Genomic DNA, 22042 nt, shown 5'->3' with positions numbered 1-22042 from the left:
ATCAGTCGACCTCTAATAGGTATGGTTTACTGTATATTGGGCTTTGTATCATTCACTTTCTCACTATTGTCAATAACATAACATTATACAAGCACGATGTGCATTTGATTTGTAGACTAATTTAGATTCAATTTGACATTCACACTGAAGTTAGGCGTTTGATTTATTTTGGCTTTGCTGACTTCCTCACTGAACGCTGCCAGATATCTGTCAGCTCCCGGGTGGCCTCCTATAGCTACTGTATCTGGCTATCTGGATCGGCTACAGATGCAAGACCTTAATTTGATCACTCTTTTGTTGATGAGAATTTTCCTGCATGGCAGGAGATGCAAACTTGTTGTCTATTTGAGTTTTAAAAAGGATTCTGAAGTTTGTAATTCCACTTACATTTTTAGACTTGATTTGCTCTAACGAATAATGTGTCAATCCCTACAAAAATTTTAATTATTTATAATCCACATAATCATTCACATCATTCACACTTCATGTTACTGCAGGATTATTTTCCTGCTCTAGAAAACTGTCTCAAATTAAGAGCCTACATATGTATAGCAATATCCCCTAGCGTGAAGGTCAAATATGTGTGTGTGTGTGTGTATGTATGTGCACATGTGTGTTTGGGGGAAGGGGGGGTCTGCGTGTGTGTGTGTGTTTGGAGGGAAGGGGGTGGGGGGGTGGCTCTGCCTGTGTGCCTGTGTGTGTGTGTGTGTGTGTGTGTGTGTGTGTGTGTGTGTGTGTGTGTGTGTGTGTGTGTGTGTGTGTGTGTGTGTGTGTGTGGAGGGAAAGGGGTGGGGGTCTGCCTGTGTGTGTGTGTGTGTGTGTGTGTGTGTGTGTGTGTGTGTGTGTGTGTGTGTGTGTGTGTGTGTGTGTGTGTGTGTGTGTGTGTGTGTGGAGGGAGGGAAAGGGGTGGGGGTCTGCCTGTGTGTGTTTGTGTGTGTGTGTGTGTGTGTGTGTGTGTGTGTGTGTGTGTGTGTGTGTGTGTGTGTGTGTGTGTGTGTGTGTGTGTGTGTGTGTGTGTGTGGAGGGAAACGGGTGGGGGTCTGCCTGTGTGTGTTTGTCAAGGAAGTGTTTGTAGCACTGTGGTTAGCCCTGGTTTGAATCATTGTGAATGAGCGATATTCATGAACAGGTTCACAATAACGGTCTCACAGAAATGAAAAGAAAACAGTGTGAAGAGTTGAGTGACAGAAAGAAAAGATTGATATTGAGAGAGAGTGGAGAGAGAGAGAGATAGCAGTCCTTTTCTACAGTTTTTCCTTTAGAAGCATAGGCAATCTATGTTTCCCTCATCCTGAGAGAGAGAGAGAGAGAGAGAGCGTTGGCACCTCTCAATATCTCCATGGTGGCTAGAGTCGCTTGTTCTATTCCTTTAGACATTTTGTCCTTCTTTCTCTCTCTCTCTCTTTGTTTTGCCTCTTCTCAAAGGCATACTTGTTCAGAACCGAACAGATCTTTACTCTCACACGCTTGAAGACACAGAAAAGCTCACACACACACACACACACACACACACACACACACACACACACACACACACACACACAGTATGGAAGACAAAGAGCAGGTTGCTGTATCTGTGTCAGCTGGAGACCACTCTGCAGAGCTGCCTCCAGGGCAAGATTCATGACAATAAATGACAACCTGCAAACACATAGCGGACGTGTTGGAAAAACAACAACAACCCCCTGAATACTGAAGACCTAGATTTGAAGCAATATCTTCATTATTATGATCCAATATACAGTATATCCATGTAGTAATCTCAATTACTGTGTGTGTGTTTTAACACTTCACTTCTTGTATCAACCCACATATTTGTGTGGGTTGATACATTCTTCGCAAGGGAAAATCAGGTCTGAAATTTAAAAGTGGAAATTATAAACTTCAGAAGCCTTTCTACAGTTGATATCGGAAGTTTCCATACACTTAGGTTGGAGTCAGTAAAACTCGTTTTTCAACAACTCCACAAATTTCTTGTAAACAAACTATAGTTTTGACAAGTCAGTTAGGACATCTACTTTGTGCATGATACAAGTATTTTTTCCAACAATTGTTTACAGACAGATTATTTCACTTATAATTCACTGTATCACAATTCCAGTGGGTCAGAAGTTTACATACACTAAGGTGACAGTGCCTTTAAGTTCCTTGCTCAGAACATATTAAAGCTGGTGGTTCCTTTTAACAATATTCCCAGGTAAGGAGTTTTAGGTTGTAGTTATCATAGGACTATTTCTCTCTATACCATTTGTATTTCATATACCTTTGACTATTGGATGTTCTAATAGGTACTTTAGTATTGCCAGCCTAATCTCTGGAGTTGATAGGCTTGAAGTCATAAACAGCGCAATGCTTGAAGCACAGCAAAGAGCTGCTGGCAAATGCAGGAAAGTGCTGTTTGAATGAATGCTTATGAGCCTGCTGTTGCCTACCACCGCTCAGTCAGACTGCTCTATCAAATCATACTTAATTATAATATAATAACACAAAGAAATATGAGCCTTAGATCATTAATATGGTCAAATCCGGAAACTATCATTTCGAATGCAAAACGTTTATTCTTTCAGTGAAATACGGAACCGTTCCGTCTTTTATCTAACGGGTGGCATCGTTAAGTCTAAATATTGCTGTTACATTGCACAACCTTCAATGTTATGTCATAATTCTGTACAATTCTGGCAAATTAATTATGGTCTTTGTTCGGAAAAAATGGTCTTCACACAGTTCGCAATGAGCCAGGCGGCCCAAACTCCTGCATATACCCTGACTCTGTTGCACTGAACGCAAGAGAAGTGACACAATTTCCCTAGTTAAAAGAAATTCATGTCAGCAGGCAATATTAACTAAATATGCAGGTTTAAATATATATACTTGTGTATTGATTAAAGAAAAGCATTGATGTTTATGGTTAGGTACACATTGGTGCAACGACAGTGTTTTTTTCACGAATGCACTTGTTAAATCACCCGTTTGGCGAAGTAGGCTGTGATTCAATGATAAATTAACGGGCACCGCATTGATTATATGCAACGCAGGACAAGCTAGATAACTAGTAATATCATCAACCATGTGTAGTTAACTAGTGATTATGTTAAGATTGATTGTTTTTTATAAAATAAGTTTAATGCTAGCTAGCACCTTACCGTGGCTCCTTGCTGCACTCGCATAACAGGTAGTCAGCCTGCCACGCAGTCTCCTCATGGAGTGCAATGTAGTCGGCCATAATCGGTGTCCAAAAGTGCCGATTACCGATTGTTATGAAAATTTGAAATCGGCCCTAATTAATCGGCCATTTCGATTAATCGGTCGACCTCTAAAACCTACAGTGTAAACAACACCGTGAAGTCACAAAGTCCAATCGCTTATAAATATTGTATATATATATATATATATACACACACAATCGCTTATAAATATTGTATATATATATATATATATATATATATATATATATATATATATATATACACACACACAGCTGATCGCAACAGAAACCATTTACCTTAAAATCACAACTTCCATCAGATCTCTACAAATCTGACTGTAGCTTACATCAGACAGTGGCATCACAACAACGTTTTCAGAAATGAGCAACGGCAATGTGATCTGTAATCTACTGCTAGGGCTTGATAGCTATTGACTAGACAGTAAAAAAAATGTAGAGAGCTGTGATTATGGACTGGTAGTACATTGAGAAAACTGATGGGAGGCTTTTGCTCAGTGGACCAACACAGGACTGGGGTTCAAATCCCGGACGGTCACAGGAGCGTAGGGTATCCACCATGCATGTAGAGAATAAATAGAGAGCTTGTCTGGATATCGAATCTTCAAAATGTTCTACAGCTGCACCATCGAGAGCATCCTGACCGGTTGCATCACTGCCTGGTATGGCAACTGCTCGGCCTCCGACCGCAAGGCACTACAGAGGGTAATGCGAACAGCCCAGTACCTCACTGGGGCCAAGCTCCCTGCCATCCAGGACCTCTACACAAGGCGGTGTCAGAGTAAGGCCCTAAAAACTGGCAAAGACTCCAGCCACCCTAGTCATAGACTGTTCAATCTGCTACCGCAAGGCAAACAGTAACGTTGCGCCAAGTCTAGGTCCAAGATGCTTCTAAACAGCTTCTACCCCCAAGCTACCCCCTGAACATCTAATCAAATGGCTACCCAGACTATTTGCACCCCCCCTCTTTTACACTGCTGCTACTCTCTGTTTATTATCTATGCATAGTTACTTTAATAACTCTACCTACATATACATATTACCTCGACTAACCGGTGCCCCCGCACATTTACTCTGTACCGGTACCCCCAAAAACATAGGCTTGCTATTGTAATTTTACTGCTGCTATTTAAATATTTGTTACTATTATTTCTTTATTTGTGTTGGTATTTTTCGTTAAAACTGCATTGTTGGTTAAGGGCTTGTAAGTAAGCATTTCACTGTAAGGTCTACTACACCTGTTGTATTCGGCGCATGTGACAAATAAAATACTATTTTATTTGAAATCAGAGTAGTAATTTGTGAGCCGATGCATTGACCTTTTTTCTGAGAGGATATGTGGAACATATTACTGTTCTCTAAATAGGAGGGAGTCTCCCTTTCTCATTTTGCCTTACTGTCTATAGACTAGCAGAGGCACCCACAACACCTGTTTTACTTTCACACAGAGTACTCTCTGAACGCTTTAGTTCAGGGAGTTGGAGTACTCTCTGAACGCTTTAGTTCAGGGAGTTGGAGTACTGAGTTGTTGTTGTTGTCTTCTTCTGGATGGCAACCATCTACATTCATGCTGTTAATTCAACCAGTCGTGTGTGTGTGTGTGTGTGTGTGTGTGTGTGTGTGTGTGTGTGTGTGTGTGTGTGTGCGTAGTTATGGACAACAATTACCAGTAAAGCCTCTAAATTAACAATGAATACAGAGATCCGTGTGCTGGAGATTGGTTGGTTATGTAAAATGACAAGTAAATGAAAAGGAGATATGATTGTCTGAATAACAGATTGTGTGGCTGGAGAACCAAAACACATATAACACATCCCAAATGACACCCTATTCACAATTTAGTGCACTACCTTTGACCAGAGCCCTGTGAGACTGTGTAGGGAACAGTGTGGTGTTTGGGATGCAGCCATACAGTAACTAATGGGTGTTGTAACAGCAGCCCTATGTGGTGCTATATTGTAAAAAACCTTATTAAACTGTGCTGGTGTTTTCAAAATGCCATGACATGTTGAGACTGGGTTACAAAACATGAGTCAATAGGAGTTGTGAAAGAGATCATTAGATACATTGGGGGGGGGGGGGGGGGGTCTAAAATGGATCCACACACACACACACACACACACACACACACACACACACACAGCACTACACCAGCCTCAGTCCACCACAAACACCACATCTCTCTCTCACACACACACTCTCCCCCTAACACAAACACACTCTCCCCCTAACACATACACACTCTCCCCCTAACACACATACACACTCTCCCCCTAACACAAACACACTCTCCCCCTAACACAAACACAAACACACTCTCCCCCTAACACAAACCTGAGGGCAGCACCAAAACAACACAAGGTCCAACCCATAGCTAAATGGACCCAGCACGGGAAACATGAATGAAGGAGGGAAGCATGGTGGGTTGTGATGGTTATAAATAGGATTGTGTTGAGCGGCTGTAAGAGCAGTGTGTGTGTGTGTGTGTGTGTGTGTGTGGGAACAGACAGGGTATTATACTGGTTGGCCTATCTGTGTCTGGCCCTGGGCCACAGGGAACACAGTGTAAATACTGAGATATACACTACTGCACATGGATACAGACAGAAAACTCACTGACACAGTCAACACAGCTAGCAGGGAACACAGTTAAGAGACAGGTACTGTACACTGACAGTCAACACAGCTAAAGGAGACATTCAGTACTGTACATGGATACAGATGTAACTCACAGACACAGTCAACACAGCTAAAGGAGAGACACCGTCTTCCATATAGGGCATTACTGTCAACCACACACTATGTAGAAAAGTGGGTGCCATTTTAGACACCACTATCCTGAACACCGACAGCACATAGCCTACCCAGATCTAGACACATAGCCTTCCCCGGTCTAGACAAAAATAAGTCGCCCCAAATGGACCTTAGGTAGCCTACCCCACCCACTACACACTGCTGGGAATGCCAGTCTCAATATCTCTATGCCAAATATGTTTGCAAGCAAGTGTGTGGTGTGTGTCTGAACAACATTGAATATGTCTTTAAATGCTGTATGACTCATTGTGTGTGTGTGTGTGTGTGTGTGTGTGTGTGTGTGTGTGTGTGTGTGTGTGTGTGTGTGTGTGTGTGTGTGTGTGTGTGTGTGTGTGTGTGTGTGTGTGTGTGTGTGTGTGTGTGTGTGTGTGCGCTTGTGGAAGCCTGTGCTGTGGCTGCCGTGCGCAGAGCAAGGGGGCAGCAGCCTATAGGCCTGGATGTGCGTGCACGACTGAAGCCTGCCCCATTGACTATGTGTCATTCTTTGAATCAAAACACTTTGATTTTCGTCATGCCAATGCCATGGTTTGTGGCTGCAGCACATATATGTTAATTTGCTGTAATCTAACTATCTCAAATCTCTGAAAAGTCCGAAAAAAATAACATGAACGCACATGAGTCCACATGCTGGGCGAGCAGAGCGCGACACACCTCCATTTGACATTGACACACACATTTCCCCCGTGGCGCGCACACAGCCTCGCGCGGGTCTATCCCCATCCCCCAGCCCGAGACACACAAATACACAGACAAAAACAGAAGGTATAACCATATTATATGGGGGGAGGGGTGGGGGTTATCTCTGTCTGGGGAGTGAAAACACTGAACAAAGACCGTCAATGGCAACGCCACAAGTGCGCGCGCACACACACACACCTACCCCTTCTAGCCGTCGTGAAAATATGACATATTTATCCCTATTTCCTATTGTTAGTGATAATAAACAGAGCGCCATGCTAAACCAGGCACTGTTTACAAGTAGCCTATACCAGTGCATGTTTTGACTCAGCGGGGTAAGGATTGGGGTCACAGCTCAAATGATCATAACAAACTAACATTATTCTCAGCATGCACACTGTTGCAGAATAGGAAAAAAATGCATTTATATACCCGAATTTGGTAAATAAATGGCATGTTCTCGCTCCGTCAATCAAAACCTTTTGTCCTAAATGGGTTGTTTTTTTACTTGCATTGGTGGCCTATACCAGTGCATGTTTTGACTCAGCGGGGGGAGGATTGGGGTCACAGCTCAAATGATCATAACAAACTAACATTATTCTCAGCATGCACACTGTTGCAGAATAGGAAAAAAATGCATTTATATACCCGAATTTGGTAAATAAATGGCATGTTCTCGCTCCGTCCATCAAAACCTTTTGTCCTAAATGGGTTGTTTTTTTACTTGCATTGGTGGCCTATACCAGTGCATGTTTTGACTCAGCGGGGTAAAGACTGGGGTCACAGCTCAAATGATCATAACAAACTAACATTATTCTCAGCATGCACACTGTTGCAGAATGTAAAATAATATGCATTTATGTACGAATTTGGTGAATAAATGGCATGTTCTCACTCTGCCCATCAAAATCTTTTGTCCTAAACGTGTTGTTTTTTACTTGCATTGCTGCACGACTGTTGAGGTTATTTGAAAATTATGACAAAAGACTTGCCTAAAATTACACGAGAAAACGAACCACTAACACTATGTTATTAATTATTTTGTGAAATAACAATAGTGTACTTACCCTAAGTCAACAAAAAAATTCTGACAAAATAAGGACGTCTAAAGAAATATGCAAATGACACAACTCTTGTCTCTTTTTCAGTGATTTCTTGTTTTCACACTTGTCCCTCGGATGCTCCCAACAATCTTTCTTGATATTTCAATTTCTTCCACCTCCGTTATTTTTCGCTGACCGTTCTTCAGTTTCACAGGGCTTTATTTAAAAAAAAATGTTTTTTACCGTTCTTTCAGGAAAAGAAATATGGACCCGTCAATCAAGAGACACGGATAACGTTACTTTACTACGATTTAGGGGAGGGACAACTATGCTTTTATGAAAAGTATCCGTTAGGAGGCCAATATTTAGCATATATTTAATAAAAGCGTTCAAATTGCAAGACTATCCTAAACTGACAACTACAATGGTTATCTAACGACTAAATGGCGATGTGATATTGGCGAAAGCTCTTCGTCTAACTCTCGGCTCCCCCCCTCTCACGGGTGATGGTAGGCGCCTGTTGTTGAAATAGCTGGTGGAACAAAACGCCCACGCATTCCAAGGTTCTGGTTACAGCTTTGAGGTAGATACGATGATTCGAAAAACAGTGCTATTGGGGATGTGCCAAAAGAACAAATATACACACCTCAAAGTAAAACAGAGAGAAATGGCAAAGGATGTTTTTGTGAAGGATGTCAAAGGGGTAAGCTACCGGGTAGGAAAGCGAGGCAGGGAATGGTGTTTGGATGCAAGAAAGCTTAGTACAGAGGTGTTGTGTCGGAATGGTTTGAGATAAACGGATTAACTGAAGGCTACTAAACTTTTCGATCATTGGAGAGTTAAAACATAAACGCTATTTTTGGGGGTACTTTTTGTTTTGTGAGATTTTATATGATTGGGGTGTGACAAGTTGGGTATCCAATACTCAATACATTTTTCTCTGTCCCTCTCTCAATTCACATATGTTTACATTGCCAAAGCAAGTGAAATAGATAATAAACAAAGGTGAAATAAACTAACAGTAAACATTACATAAAAAAACTTTTGAAATAATAGACATTTGAAATGGCTGTGTACAGTGTTGTAACAATATTCAAATAGTTGAATTACAAAACGGAAAACATAAACAGATACATTTGGGTTGTTTATACAATGGTGTTTGTGCCTCACTGGTTGCCATTTTCTTGTAGCTTGACAACTCACACTAAATTCTTCCGCTGCTCTGTCGTGCTACACAGGATTTAATTTTACGTTTTTACATTGCAATTTCAGAAAATGTCCATAAAATACACTATATATACAAAGTTTGTGGAAACCCCAATAAATGAGTTGATTTAGCTATTTCAGGCACACCCGTTGCTGACAGGTATATAAAATCGAGTACACCGCCATGCAATCTCCATAGACAAACATTGTCAGTAGAATGGCCTAACTGAAGAGCTCAGTGACTTTCAACGTGCCACCGTCATAGGATACCACCTTTCCAACAAGTCAGTTTGTCAAATTTCTGCCCTGCTACAGCTGCCCCGGTCAACTGTAAGTGCTGTTATTGTGAAGTGGAAACGTCTAGGAGCAACATCGTCTCAGCCACGAGGTGGTAAGGTCACAAAACGGGACCGCTGAAGCACGCGGCTCGTAAAAAGTCTATCCTCGGTTGCAACACTCACTACCAACTTCCAAACTTCTTCTGGAAGCAATGTCAGCTTAAGAACTGTTCATCGGGAGCTTTGTGAAATGGGTTTCCATGGCCAAGCAGCTGCACACAAGCCTAAGATCACCATGTGCAATGCCAAGCGTCAGCTGGAGTGGTGTAAAGCTCACCACCATTGGACTGGATCAGTGGAAAAGCGTTCTCTAGAGTGATGAATAATGCTTCACCATCTGGCAATCCAATGGACGAATCTGGGTTTGGCAGATGCCAGGAGAATTCTACCTGCCCCAAAGCATAGAGGCAACTGTAAAGTTTGGTGGATGAGGAATAATGATCTGGGGATGTTTGTCATGGTTCTAGCGAGGCCCCTTAGTTCGAGTGAAGGCAAATCTTAAAACTTCTTAGGGACTTTCAACGTGCCACCGTCATAGGATACCACCTTTCCAACAAGTCAGTTTGTCAAATTTCTGCCCTGCTACAGCTGCCCCGGTCAACTGTAAGTGCTGTTATTGTGAAGTGGAAACGTCTAGGAGCAACATCGTCTCAGCCACGAGGTGGTAAGGTCACAAAACGCCCCCTTTTTTCCAATTTTTGTCTAAAATGACACCCAAATCTAACTGCCTGTAGCTCAGGCCCTGAAGCAAGGATATGCATGTTATTGGTACCATTTGAAAGGAAACACTTTGAAGTTTGTGGAAATGTGGATTAAATGTAGGAGTATATAAGACAATAGATCTGGTAGAAGAAAATACAAAGAAAAAACCAACAGTTAAAAAATATATAATTCTACCACCATCTTTGAAATGCAACAAAAAGGTCCCAATTCTAGCCATCACTCTGGTTGTAATTCCGATGGTGTCCACAAAAGGGCAGCAGGGTATGTGCAAAGTTTCAGACTGATAACTTGAAGTATGAGCAAGCTACATGACATTTAGTGTGAAGTCACCCAGGTACATTTGGGCAAATCGTGAAGGAGACATTTACATTACATTTTTCTGCAAAAATATCGTCAAATCTGTATACTTGGACTTTGATTTAGCTTTTCCAGTATTAGTAGCCATATTGTAAGTTCAACATTTGCAAAACACCCAGTTTACATAACTTCATAAGTCTCCTTATTCTTGTAATTTTTGTCCAAAACAAAAAGGCTTACTGTCGCACAAGGTTAGCAGCAAAATGTTTACTCCCGTAAAGCCCAGCTCATTGGCTATCTAGCTAGCTTTGTTTGACCCCAATTGGTGCTTATTTGACAAAGTTAGGCAATAAAGTGAAGACAGCCCGTGTCATCGGTGCGCCATGAAGGCGTCGCTCTCTGAAAAAAGTTGGTGTCCTATAGGATATACACTACAATCCTAATGATATAGTGAAGTCTGGTTACGTTGTAGGATCTCTGAGGAATAAATATGAACGTGATTTGACTGGTTGAAACAACGTTTAGGGTTGGATTTTCACAGATTCTTTTCTTTGTAAATTGAACGAGTGGAAATACAAAATCGATCGTGCATGCTATATGGACCTTTTTATGATATGAAAAATGATTTTATCTAACAAAACGACACTTTGTGTTTTTTCTGGGACCCTTTGGATAATTAATCAGAGCAAGATTTCGGAATGTATTTCCACATTTCACCTTCAGAGGTGAATTTATCAAACCTATCGCAAAGAAAAAAGTGTTTTGTTGTTAGGAGCTCTCCTTAGGAGCTCTCCTCAAACAATAGCATGGCATTTCTTCGCAGTAATAGCTACTGTAAATTGGACAGTGCAGTTAAATTATGCTTTCAGTTACGCTTTCAGCCGAAATAAGACACCGACATTTGTTGTTTCTGTAAAATTTGCGATCGTGACACGGCGCTGCATGATTTACAACTGTCCTGTTTTTTTTTTACCTTCATTTAACTAGGCAAGTCAGTTAAGAACAAGTTCTTATTTTCAATGACGGCCTAGGAACAGTTGGTTAACTGCCTTGTTCAGGGGAAGATCGACAGATTTTTACCTTGTCAGCTCAGGGATTCGATCTTGCAACCTTTACGGTTACTAGTCCAACTCTCTAACCACTAGGTACCTGCCATCCCGTTGACCTGCCATCCCGCTGTACACCTATCCCTAAGAAGAAGGTGTACAGCATACAATGACATTCTTGACGATTCTGTGCTTCCAACATTGAGGCAACTGTTTGGGGAAGGCCCTTTCCTCTTTTAGCATGACAATGCCCCCATGCACAAAGCAAGGTCCATACAGATATGGTTTTTTGAGATCAGTGGAAGAACTTGAGTGGCCTGCACAGAGCCCTGACCTCAACCTCATCGAACACCTTTGGGATGAATTGGAACGCCGACTGCGAGCCAGGCTTGATTGCCCAACATCAGTCCCTGACCTCACTAATGTTCTTGTGGCTGAATGGAAGCAAGTCCCCACAGTAATGTTCCAACATCTAGTGGAAAGCCTTCCCAGAAGAGTGGAGGCTGTTATAGCAGCAAAGGGGAGACCAACTCCATATTAATGCTCATGATTTTGGAATGTGATGTTCGACGAGCAGGTGTCCACGTACTTTTGGTCATGTAGCGTCTCTGCAGTAATAGTGTAATGATAGTGTTTAACAGTATTACTCACCCGCCATTGTTGTGATTGGCTGTGATATTCACCTATTGATTCACACTGGAGTGACATCTGTTGTCAAAAGGGGAAAGCTGTTTTGACTTTGTGCTGTGTTATCTAGTGGAAATTGGGTCAAGCTGCCAATGTAGAAAGTGCTCTGTCATTTCCTGGTTGCAAAGATTAGTCTTAATTTCAGTTCATGTTGGGGGGAAAAAAGCACTGAATAGTATAGGGAATCATTTTACCATCTAAATCGCTGTGAAATATTTTTTCAATAACGAAAAATATCATTTTCACAGCTGTTTGAAGCTGGTGAACACAAAGTAAAGGGCTGAAGCGCGAGTCTCCGCCATGTCACAGGGATTTAAAAAATCCCTTTTTTTTATCTAGACAAGTCAGTGAAGAACAAATTCTTATTTACAATAACAGCCTACACCAGCCAAACCCAGACAATGCTGGGCCAATTGTGCACCGCTCTATGGGACTCCCAATCACGGCCAGTTGTGATACAGCCTGGATTTGAACCATGGTGTCTGTAGTGACGCCTCTAACACAGAGATGCTGTGCCTTAGACCGATGCGCCACTCTGGAAATGGGATGTGGGGGAGGGGAGATTTGTTTTGAATGTAGGCTAGTGCTGTTGCAATTCACCTAGCTTCCACATAGGGGAGGAATTCTGAGAAATTGTATGTGTAGTGCCTTTAAGTTGTTTGTGGTGACGAGGGGCGTTGAACAAAACAATGTCATCAGCGGTTGGATCGTCTCTAACCAATCAAAGTATGAAAGCCAATGAGACATATTCAAACCACTGCTTTTAATCAAGTCAAATTTTATTAGTCACATGCGCAGAATACAACAGGTGTAGACCTTACAGTGAAATGCTTACTTACGAGCCCCTAACCAACAGTGCAGTTTAAAAAAATAAGAATAAGAGATAAAAGTAGCAAGTAATTAAAGAGCAGCAGTAAAAAATAACAATATAACAGTGGGGTGCCGGTACAGAGTCAATGTGCGGGGGCAACGGTTAGGATGTTGCCTGTAATCCATGGCTTCTGGTTGGGGTATGTACGTACGGTCACTGTGGGGACGATGTCATTGATGCACTGATTGATGAAGCCAATGACAGATGTGGTGTGCTCCTCAATGCCATTGGAGGAATCCCGGAACATATTCCAGTCTGTGCTAGCAAAACAGTCCTGTAGCTTAGCATCTGCTTCATCTGACCACTTTTTTGTTGATCTAGTCACTGATGCTTCCACATGTGGTCTGGCCCAACCCAATGGTTTCTGGACCAATCAGATGGCTCCGAATGGGTTCGAATTCGGTGAAGGGTCAGGGAGGTAATCAGATCCAGACTCATTGCGGAGAAGAAACTAACGTCTGTGGGCGTGGCCGGAGCAAGGAGTCTGGGTAGGCAGGCAACTTTTCTTATGGTAGAAAGTCACACATCTTGCTGCTGTGATGGTGCACTGTGATATTTCACCCAATGGATTTGGGAGTTTATCAAAATTTGATTTGTTTTCAAATTCTTTGTGGGTCTGTGTAATCTGAGGGAAATATGTGTATTTTATATGGTCATACATTTGGCAGGAGGTTAGGAAGTACAGCTCAGTTTCTTCTCTCAAGAGCCAGGTCTGCCTACGGCAGCCTCTCAATAACAAGTCTATGCTCACTGAGTCTGCTCACTGAGTCAAAGCTTTTTCTTTTTTACATTTTGGGTCAGTCACGGTGGTCAGGTATTCTGCCACTGTGTACTCTCTGTTTAGGTCGAAATAGCATTCCAGTTTGTTCTGTTTTTTGGTTAATTCTTGCCAATTTGTCAAGTAATTATCTTTTTGTTTTCTCATGATTTGGTTGGGTCTAATTGTGTTGCGCTCTCTCTCTCGGTCTCTCTCACACACACACAGATCCCCATTAAGTTACAGTGACACACCACAGACTCATTTCTGTTGCCATGACGCACCACAAATACCCGCCTCTCCCAGTCTCCCTCCAGTTACCTCCAACTCCAGTCAACAGCAGCATCTGATGAGACATCATTTCAGTTCTCCCAAAAAATGTAATGCAATTAAAAACATCTAACACACAGTCATTTACAGTTGTAAACTCACAAGGACCATTCAACTGGTCTTATCAGCCTCAAGCAGCCACGATTCGGTTGAAAGGGCTTAGGGGTCGATTTTGATTGGGCAATAGACTGCCTTAGCCATCCTTCATTTTAACAGTGACATCCATGAGACATATCTATGCATTAGAATTTGCAGGCAGTTAACGTGATCGACCTTGAAGCGTAGGACATACAGATAGTGGAAACCATGTGCAGCCTAAATCCTTCGAACCGTTCAACATCCCATCAAAAATGAATACAGTGACCTTGACCGTGTGTCAGAAGGTGGTTTTTAGAGGAGTGTCCCATCCCACACAGGTCACTATGACATGGACAGGTCATATATCATTCACAGGAAAGGGTTTGAAAGTCAACCGTGGAAACTCCCAATGGAAAACATGCCAGTTCAGTTTAGAGCGCAGTAAGCCAAGTCAGTGTTTAATGTCAACAAATGAGCCGTGTTAGTTACAGTCAAGAAAATAATACATTATCATCAACTCAACAGTCCAATTTGACAAGGTACCATAGCTTACTTAATCACACAATGAAATACAGGAACAGCCGTTGGCTTTAGAGCAGGGAAATAAAAGGTGTTTTATTTATTTTGTTGATAAGGATATCGCAGACCAACTGTTGAGCCAGGAACTAGCCCAATTGAAGTGCAGAATGGAACAATAGAGGAATTGTTTTGGCACTGAGAAGCAAGGACTATGTGCTTCAAATCTATTTTTATTGGTCACTTTCACATGGTTAGCAGATGTTATTGTGAGTGTAGCAAAATGCTTGTGCTTCTAGTTCCGACAGTGCAGCAATATCTAACGAGTAGTGTGTGTGTGTGTGTGTGTGTGTGTGTGCAACCCTGCTTGGCTTTAAAAAATCATGTGCAGGACTTTAAAAAACATCAAACCGTTGATCAATTATTCAACTGGTAGCTTTTTGAGCAGTCCATCCATATGTCCATGTTGTTCATTTCCCCAACCGCCAACCTCCCCACTCCCACTTCATTATCTGAATGTGTGCCGATCAAATAACAGTCCTCACACAGTATTGATCCACCAGACATTGGTTCAAACAATATTAGAAATCATACAAATCTTCCGCTGTGCTTGATCAAGCTTTACCTGGCACAATGGAACCAATGTAACATTCCCAAAAGTGAAAATCATCCACCCCGCCCGTCTGTCACTCCAGATTAATCCAACACTCAAAGCATTTTGAAATATTTTGAATACTATTTGAACCCAAGTCTGTCTGCTGGACAGGGCTGTAGTCAATAGTGTAGTGATGATGAGATTGGAGCTGTTCTTAGACTTCTGTCTAACAAAGAAGAGTCCTGTTTCAGTCTGACTGATGATCTATGTTTCCATCTAACCCAGCCTCATAACAACATGTCCTTCTTCTGCCAAGTGAATAGTCAGAAATCTCATTCCAGCTGTTCACAATGTCCCTCCATCCCAGTCTTTCAGGGTCCTACATTCCAGCAGATATATTCTCTCTCTCTCTCTCTCAATTACATTTTAATTTAAGGGGCTTTATTGGCATGGGAAACATGTTTACATTGCCAAAGCAAGTGCAATAGATAAAAAGCTAAAGTGAACTAAACGACAACAAATGTACAGTAAACATTACACTCACAAAAGTTCACTCACTCACACACTCACACACTCACACACTCACACACTCACACACTCTCTTTCTCTCTTTTTCGTCCTTCAGATGATCACAGCAAACTCAAAGTCAGTGAATTCCGATTCCTTGTTCCACATGATGATCACCAGGACTTTGGGCCTAAGCGTGACAATCACCTTCATCATCATTGTGTTTGAATATTGCCTCTTCTCTTACTCTGAGCTTTGCTCCACTTGATCCCTGATCTTGTTGCAAGGTCCCAGTTTAATCCGTTTAACTGACTCCTAATTTTCCTGTCTTGGTCGTTTCTCTCTCTCTCTCCTGGTGTTTTTGCCCTGATGGTTTCTTAGATCTTCAGAATATTGCCTCCTCTACCTCAAATGATTGTTGATGAAGATGTTCTGGATGTGGTGTTTCAGACTGATTGCTTTGCTCCCCTCGTTCTCTGATGCCCCTGATCAGCTGCAGGCTCCTTTTAATCTGTTTAGCTTAACCCCGCCACCACCCCTTGCCCACCTCCCTCGGCTCCATCCTACCCCGTCGCCATTTAACCTCCCCGTGCTGCACTCTGTTCCTGCTGTCCTTGTTACAGAGAAACGGGGTTAATGTACATATGTAGGATCTTAATTTGAGCCAGTTTGCTAAAGAAGGAAAATAATCCTGCAGCAACAGGAAATGTGAATTATTATGTGGATTATAATGAATGGACATTTTTGTAGGGAGTTGATGTATTTTTCGTTAGGGCAAATCAAGTCTGGAATTGCAAAGTGGAAATTACAAACTTTAGAGGCATTTTTGTAAACTAAATACACTATACGTTTGCGTTTCCTGCTGTGCAGGAAAATTCTCAGCAACAAGAGAGTGATCAAATTAAGATCCTGTATCTGTAGTTCCACAGAAAGGGAAAAACAACAGGAAACAACTCAATGGTAATGATCCAGGCCCACTCACCACTCTACAGCTTTCTCCCTCTCTCAACCCAAATGGCTCATATGGTGTTCTGTTTGGGACCACAGTACTGACAGAGACTTTAAATGCAGTATAACTGGTCTATTAACTGAATGTCTTTGGGGTTTGAGGAAGTTCCTTCTCAGGAATTTAAAGTTATTTGTAATGAAATTAATTGAATTAAGTTGTTTTATTTAAGATGTGAGCCTTAAAGATGTGTTTGTTACGAGAAAAACTAGTTAGCATTACTTTGCAGAAATCGCTGATTACCTTCCTGACTTTCTCCTCATCTACAACGTTTTTTTTATGGAGATCCACCTTCTACATTTTTTAAAATAAATAGATCAAATTTAATTTTACAGGAACATTTACAAACTCAGCAACTCCACAAAAGTATAAAAGAAAGGAGATGAGACACTGCAACAACAACAACAAAAAACTGTGATTACAGAATGGCAGTTTTTGCAGTTGCATTGCTGAGCTTTCTTACCAAGTGGCGCAGCGGTCTAAGGCACTGAATCTCAATGCAAGAGGCGTCACTATAGTCCCTGGTTCGAATCCAGGCGGAATCACATTCGGCTGTGATTGGGAGTCCCCATAGGGCAGCAAAAATTGGACAAGCGTCGTCAGGGTTTGGCCGAGGTAGACTGTCATTGCAAATAAGAATTTGTTCTTAATTAACTGACTTGCCTAGTTAAATAAAGGTTAAATAAAAAATACGGTTGAAAAGTTATTGACCTTTTGCTGTTAATTTGATTACAGCTCAATCATCGACGTTGAAAGCTGTAGAGAATTATTATTATAATTTCAAAATTAAAATGTGCTGAAAATGTTAAATAGTCTTATTTATGCAGTTGTCTCCTCCTTGTGAACAGTAGGTACCAGTAAGCTACAAACATGTTTTGTTTCCTGTTCTTGTCTCTTATACCTACAAAGGTAGCTTTTTCAGTTGGACTTCAAGGTGAAACTCTTGGGCCACATGACACCACAATCATATTAGTCTAGAAGAAAGTCAATATAGACATTGGCAACAGGTACAACACAAACACAGGTACTTACATTTTTTGTGACATTGTTATTTTTATAAAAAATATGCTTTCCCTTATCCACATTTGTGTCTTTCCTCTCTCTCCCTCGCTCTCCTCTCTCCCTTGCTCTCTCTCTCTCTTCCCTCCCCCTCTCTCTCTCTCTTCCCTCCCCCTCTCTCTCTCTCTTCCCTCCCTCGCTTCCTCTCTCTCTCTCTCTCTCTCTCTCTCTCTCTCTCTCTCTCTCTCTCTCTCTCTCTCTCTCTCTCTCTCTCTCTCTCTCTCTCTCTCTCTCTCTCTCTCTCTCTCTCTCTCTCTCTCTCTCTCTCTCTCTCTCTCTCAGGGATGTGTACAGCTCCAGTTGAAGGAGTTTACTACTTCCCGTTCAACTGCCTCAAGGGGAAAACCAATAGAATGAATGTGATGGAGGATGGCGCAGCTATTGGCTATGATCACAACTCCAGCGATGACATGGCGAGCAACGGGTTCATCGTGTCCATGAAGGTCGTAAATCAGGTCTGGATGACCCTCATCAGTCACACTCACATTCTTGGTGAGGAACTATTGACCACATTCAATGGCTTTCTGCTCTTCCCCATGTGAGTAGAGAGCCGGTGTGAGAAGGCTATCCATTTCACCTTGCATATGTGTCTTTACAGCCAATGTAAGAAAGCTATTCATGTATAATGCAAAGATGAGTTAACGAATAATGTGGGTGCTATATTCAATTTACATTACATGTGCAATATGTAACAACGCATCTTTATTTTTGTTCTGATTGAAGATAATGTAAAGAAAGCATTTATTTGATCAAACAAATAAAATATATTCACAATAAGAATGTTCTTAGCTCGTATGTTCTCTCTCTTCATGAACTTTGTAGCTGTGGTAACTGTATTATAGGGACACACAGTCCATCTGAAACACTATTTCACTACACTGAAACATGGTATTAACACATATTCTGTTTGACCCTAACCCTGGAGATTAAATAAGTCTGTTGTTATTGTTGTGTGTGTGTCTGAGAGAGCGAGAATTAACAAAAAGCAGAGCAAGCTAGAATGCTATTTGGCCCTAAACAGAGAGTACACAGTGGCAGAATACCTGGCCACCGTGACACTGTGACAAGCTTTGACTATGTACAGACTCAGTGAGCATAGCCTTGCTATTGAGAGAGGCCACCGTAGGCAGAACTGGCTCTTAAGAGAAGACAGGCTATGTGCACACTGCCCACAAAATGATGTGGAAACTGAGCGGCACTTCCTAACCTCCTGCTAAATGTATGACCATATTAGAGGCACATATTTCCCTCAGATTACACAGACCTACAAAGAATTCAAAAACAAATCTAATGTTTATAAACTACCATATCTATTGGGTGAAATACCACAGTGTGACATCACAGCAGCACGATTTGTGACCTGTTGCCACAAGAAAAGGGCACTCAGTTAAGAACAAACACCATTATAAATACAACACATATTTATTTATGTATTTACCAGTGACTCAGTCAATAAAGAAGTGGTCAGATGAAGCAGATGCTAAGCTACAGGATTGCTTTGCTAGCACAGACTGGAATATGTTCCGGGATTCCTCCAATGGCATTGAGGAGCACACCACATCTGTCACTGGCTTCATCAATAAGTGCATCGATGACGTCGTCCCCACAGTGACTGTACGTACATACCCCAAACAGAAGCCATGGATTACAGGCAACATCTGCACTGAGCTAATGGGTAGAGCTGCCGCTTTCAAGGAGCGGGACTCTAACCCGGAAGCTTATAAGAAATCCCGCTATGCCCTCTGACGAACCATCAAACAGGCAAAGCGTCAATACAGAACTAAGATTGAATCGTACTACACTGGCTCCGACGCTCGTCGGCTGTGGCAGGGCTTGCAAACTATTACAGACTACAAAGGGAAGCACAGCTGCGAGCTGCCCAATGACACGAGTCTACCCGACGAGGTAAATTACTTCTATGCTCGCTTTGAGGCGAGCAACACTGAAGCATGCATGAGAGCATCAGCTGTTCTGGATGACTGTGTGATCACACTGTCCGTAGAGGATGTAAGACCTTTAAACAGGTCAACATTCACAAGGCCGCAGGGCCAAATGGATTACCAGGATGTGTACACCGAGCATGCGCTGACCAACTGGAAAGTGTCTTCACTCAAATCAAATCAAATTTTATTTGTCACATACACATGGTTAGCAGATGTTAATGCGAGTGTAGCGAAATGCTTGTGCTTCTAGTTCCGACAATGCAGTAATAACCAACAAGTAATCTAACCTAACAATTCCACAACTACTACCCTATACACACAAGTGTAAAGGGATAAAGAATATGTACATAAAGATATATGAATGAGTGATGGTACAGAACGGCATAGGCAAGATGCAGTAGATGGTATAGAGTACAGTATATACATATGAGATGAGTACTGTAGGGTATGTAAACATAAAGTGGCATAGTTTAAAGTGGCTAGTGATACATGTATTACATAAAGATGGCAAGATGCAGTAGATGATATAGAGTACAGTATATACATATACATATGAGATGAGTAATGTAGGGTATGTAAACATTATATTAAGTGGCATTGTTTAAAGTGGCTAGTGGTACATTTTTACATAATTTCCATCAATTCCCATTATTAAAGTGGCTGGAGTTGAGTCAGTATGTTGGCAGCGGCCGCTAAATGTTAGTGGTGGCTGTTTAACAGTCTGATGGCCTTGAGATAGAAGCTGTTTTTCAGTCTCTCGGTCCCTGCTTTGATGCACCTGTACTGACCTCGCCTTCTGGATGATAGCGGGGTGAACAGGCAGTGGCTCGGGTGGTTGTTGTCCTTGATGATCTTTATGGCCTTCCTATGACATCGGGTGGTGTAGGTGTCCTGGAGGGCAGGTAGTTTGCCCCCGGTGATGCGTTCTCCAGACCTCACTACCCTCTGGAGAGCCTTACGGTTGTGGGCGGAGCAGTTGCCGTACCAGGCGGTGATACAGCCCGACAGGATGCTCTCGATTGTGCATCTGTCTCGATTGCGCACTGAGGTTAATACCTGTACCTGTCTGTAATACCAACATGTTTCAAGCAGACCACCATAGTCCCTGTGCCCAAACTACACTAAGGTAACCTGCCTAAATGACCACCGACCCATAGCACACACATCTGTAGCCATGAAGTGCTTTGAAAGGCTGGTCATGGCTGACATCATACCATTATTCCAGAAACCCTAGACCCACTCTAATTTGCATACCGCTCCAACAGATCCACAAATGATGCAATCTCTATTGCACTCCACACTGCCCTTTCCCATCTGGACAAAAGGAACACCCATGTGAGAATGCTATTCATTGACTACAGCTCAGCATTCAACACCATAGTGCCCTCAAAGCTCATGACTAAGCTAAGGACCCTGGGACTAAACACCTCCCTCTGCAACTGGATCCTGGACTTCCTGACGGGCCGCTCCCAGGTGGTAGGGGTAGAAAACAACACATCTGCCACGCTGATCCTCAACACAGGGGCCCCTCTGGAGTGTGCTAAGTCCCCTCCTGTACTCCCTGTTCACTCATGACTGCATCGCCAGGCATGACTCCAACGCCATCATTAATTTTGCAGACGACACAACAGTGGCGCCTGATCACCGACAACAACGAGACAGCCTATAGGGAGGAGGTCAGAGACCTGGACATGTGGTTCCAGGATAACAACCTCTCCCTTTACGTGATCAAGAGATGAATGTGAACTATAGGAAAAGAGGACTGAGCACGCCCCCATTCTCATCGATGGGGCGTTAGAGGAACAGGCTGAGAGCTTCAAGTTCCTTGGTGTCCACATCACTGACAAACTAACATGGTCCAAGCACACCAAGACAGTCATGAAGAGGGCACGACAAAACCTATTCCCCATCAGGAGACTGAAAAGTCTTGGCATGGGTCCTCAGATCCTCAAAAAGTTCTACATTTGCACCATCGAGAGCATCCTGACTAGTTGCATCACTGCCTGGTATGGCAACTGCTCGGCCTCCGAGCGCAAAGCACTACAGAGGGTAGTGCGTACGGCCCAGCACATCACCGGAGCCAAGCTTCCTGCCATCCATGACATCTATACCAGGCGGTGTCAGAGGAAGGGCCTAAAAATGGTCAAAGACTACAGCCACCCAAGTCATAGACTGTTCTCTCTGCTACCGCACGGCAAGCGGGAACCCGAGCGCCAAGTCTAGGTCCAAGAGGCTTCTTAATAGCTTCTACCCCCAAGCCACAAGACTCCTGAACATCTAATCAAATGGCTACCCAGTCTATTTGCATTGTCCCCCCTTCATTCT

At 42.5% G+C, this 22042-nt stretch overlaps 1 protein-coding gene and 1 long non-coding RNA gene across 3 annotated transcripts in view; one reads left to right on the top strand and one right to left on the bottom strand.

Moving 5' to 3' along the window:
• Nucleotides 1–8254, bottom strand: part of LOC139561682 (protein NDRG2-like) — a 43937-nt gene extending 35683 nt beyond the window's left edge. The window contains exon 1 of the mRNA XM_071378928.1: nt 7783–8254. The gene's annotated coding sequence lies outside the window, so the exon portion shown is untranslated. The remainder of the gene's footprint in view (nt 1–7782) is intronic.
• Nucleotides 8255–8308: 54 nt separating this feature from the next.
• LOC139561690 (uncharacterized) lies at nt 8309–18554 on the top strand. 2 transcript variants are annotated; one of them, XR_011672191.1, is made up of 4 exons: nt 8311–8461; nt 17451–17527; nt 17629–17739; nt 18057–18554. It is a non-coding gene; the product is annotated as an uncharacterized lncRNA (long non-coding RNA). The 2 variants fall into 2 exon arrangements; XR_011672190.1 differs by having other exon boundaries at nt 8309–8461; nt 17451–17739.
• Nucleotides 18555–22042: the final 3488 nt, after the last annotated feature.

Source organism: Salvelinus alpinus, chromosome 31 (assembly GCF_045679555.1).
Source record: "Salvelinus alpinus chromosome 31, SLU_Salpinus.1, whole genome shotgun sequence".
NCBI classification, from domain to species: domain Eukaryota; kingdom Metazoa; phylum Chordata; class Actinopteri; order Salmoniformes; family Salmonidae; genus Salvelinus; species Salvelinus alpinus.
Note: the sequence above shows the minus strand (reverse complement) of the source record. Positions and strands in the feature narration are given on the sequence as shown.